The 2,516-nt window shown below is 36.0% G+C and overlaps 1 pseudogene; it reads left to right on the plus strand.

The window, feature by feature from the left end:
• Nucleotides 1-368: 368 nt before the first annotated feature.
• Nucleotides 369-1,253, plus strand: LOC149534777 (F-box/LRR-repeat protein At1g67190 pseudogene; annotated as a pseudogene).
• Nucleotides 1,254-2,516: the final 1,263 nt, after the last annotated feature.

Here is a 2,516-nt window from a genome sequence, read left to right on the forward strand (position 1 = left end):
AGATTTTAGAACCCAGTTATCTATTTGGATTAGTTTTTAAAGAGAATCACAACTTGCAGATAAGATGTGAAATGAGTTTTAATGATCAATTAGTGCTTGAAATTAATCCTAGTCAGTATCAGATGTTCTATAAATTAGTTTGGCAATTAAATTGTTTTAAAATGAATTTTTTTTTAGCCAGACCCACTTGGGACCCAACAAATTCCATCAAATTGATACAATGTGTGCAATTTGGAGATTTGAAAAGGATATTTAACGATTCTAATTGTTACAAATTTTTTACCACATGCATATCACCAATTGAAGTTCACATGGCTTTTGAACCATATACAAGTGATGAATAATAAGAGAGGCATAAAAGGTGGTAATGTGGTAGGCACAAGTTGAAAGTTTTGGTTTTGGGCTATACTTCAATAAATGGTGTGGATCCTAGCTACCAATTGTTTCCATGCTTGAAATCTCTTACCCTTCACAATGTGAATATTTCTACATTGGATTTGAGCCTTATGCTGACTCTATGACCTAGCTTAAATTTTTCTCATAAATCTAAAGATTGCCATGTCAGATTCTCAAGCTATGATGGAGTTGACCAGCCCAACTTTGAAATAGCTTTACATGAAAGGAATAAGTTTGGAGAAATTTTTTCTGGAAGCTGATAACTTAGAGAGTCTTCACTTGAAAGACTCAATAATGGAACTTATTAAGCTCATAAGTAAGGGAAGCCTAAAACACATTAGAATGGATGATGTGAGTATAATTCATCTAGATATTGGGGAGAACATTGATCTCTTAGAGGTTGTGGATGTAAGAAATTTCACAATCATGTCACCAAAATTTTACCAAATGATATCAGTAGCAACTAAATTGAAAATATTGTGTCTATGGAGTATAGTATTTGACACAAAGGGTGAGATAATGGATTGAAGACCATAGCAGTGTGCTTTCCTAAACTAAACCATCTCTCTTTGAGCTATGATGTGGGAGATGGATTACTTCAGCATGTATTAAGAGGATCATCCTTGTTGGAGAATGTTGTCCAACTGAAGTTGGCATTAGCTTTGATTAATGATATGTTTGCACAAGTGGATAGGAGGTTTTCTTGAAAGGTTCCCAAATATCAAGTGCTTATTATTTATGGATGTGTCTCTGAGACAAAAACTTGAGATGAATGTGCATATTTGGCAAGGTTTACTTCTTCTATTGTAAGTCTTATGAGAAAATTTATGCATGTTGATGTGCAATTTGATTTTTAGTTACATCTTGTCAGTTTTTATTAGCTGAGATTTGATCCATATGGATTGGAATCCATGAAAGCCAATATGAATTTCTCACATCTCAATAGCACATAGTAGAATCTAGAAACCCATCTACAAAATGAAGATTTGGAGGTGGCATGTGAAGAGGAAGAGCTCTGCAGTAGAATTGGCAAGAGAAAAGTAGAAACTACTTGCCAAAAGACAAAATGTTGGCAGTAATGAGGTCAACACCGAAGGAAAGTAGCTAGCTCATGATTTAAAAGAGTAGAGCCAGCATGGAAATAGAAGATCACACCATGAAGAAATGTGCTCCATTGTCTCCTTTTCCCATGGCAGTAGTGACAAACCTTTTTCAAATGCTTTATTTGAATAGTGGTGATTCCTCCTTACCTTGATGATGTTTCTAGTGTGGCTATTCATATGTTGGCTCAATGTATATCTAGCAGTAGTTATCATGAAGAATCTTTGGTGACAAAATTGTCAAAGCTAATCCTAAGAAATTTTGAGAGCATGCAAAAAGGGCATAATGCATTTGAATACAACTGAAAATGCAGTTGGCAAAATCCATTACAAAGAAAAAATTGTAATGTTTGGTCTTTTCTAACTTGCCAAGGATGATGAAGTCAAGGAATTGGGAAATGCTTCTGATAAAGACATAAAGAAATGGTGCCACTTGGACAGGGAACCTACAATGGCTATGTGGGAAGGTAGCGGTAGATGTCAAACACACCATAGCAGAGCTCCACTCAAATGAATAGGGAGCTCGCAACCCTTATACCATGGAATCATGAAGAAAGAGCTTAACAGAGGTAAGTTTGGCATTATATTATCTTGGCACTAATGAGGATCAAGATTATTATATGAAAAATGTTCAAAAGCTTTTATCACACATTCGTTATATGGTGGAGTTTTGATATGTTTAAGTACTAAGGCATGCAAGTATATTGTGTCTTAAAGACACAACTACTTTTGGAGGTAGCAAGTGCCCATTTGGGGCAATGATCAATGCCAAGCTAGAGGAAAATCAATGTAAATTTTGACCAAACATATGCTAATAGAGAAGTGTGGCATAGTAGTCAACCAATGAATCAAATCATGACACCTAGCATAGATTGCAGATAAAGTAGTGATGTGGTAGACTCAAGACGGATGCACCAGATGACAACATGTGGCCACATCCAATGGATGGTGCATTCCCACATTGCAGAGATGCATGGAGGATAAGCAATGTGGGAAAGTGCCTAGGTGCCATGTGGTAGC

Source organism: Cupressus sempervirens, chromosome 10, assembly GCF_028749045.1.
Source record: "Cupressus sempervirens isolate cs-2001-9-10 chromosome 10, ASM2874904v1, whole genome shotgun sequence".
NCBI lineage: Eukaryota > Viridiplantae > Streptophyta > Pinopsida > Cupressales > Cupressaceae > Cupressus > Cupressus sempervirens.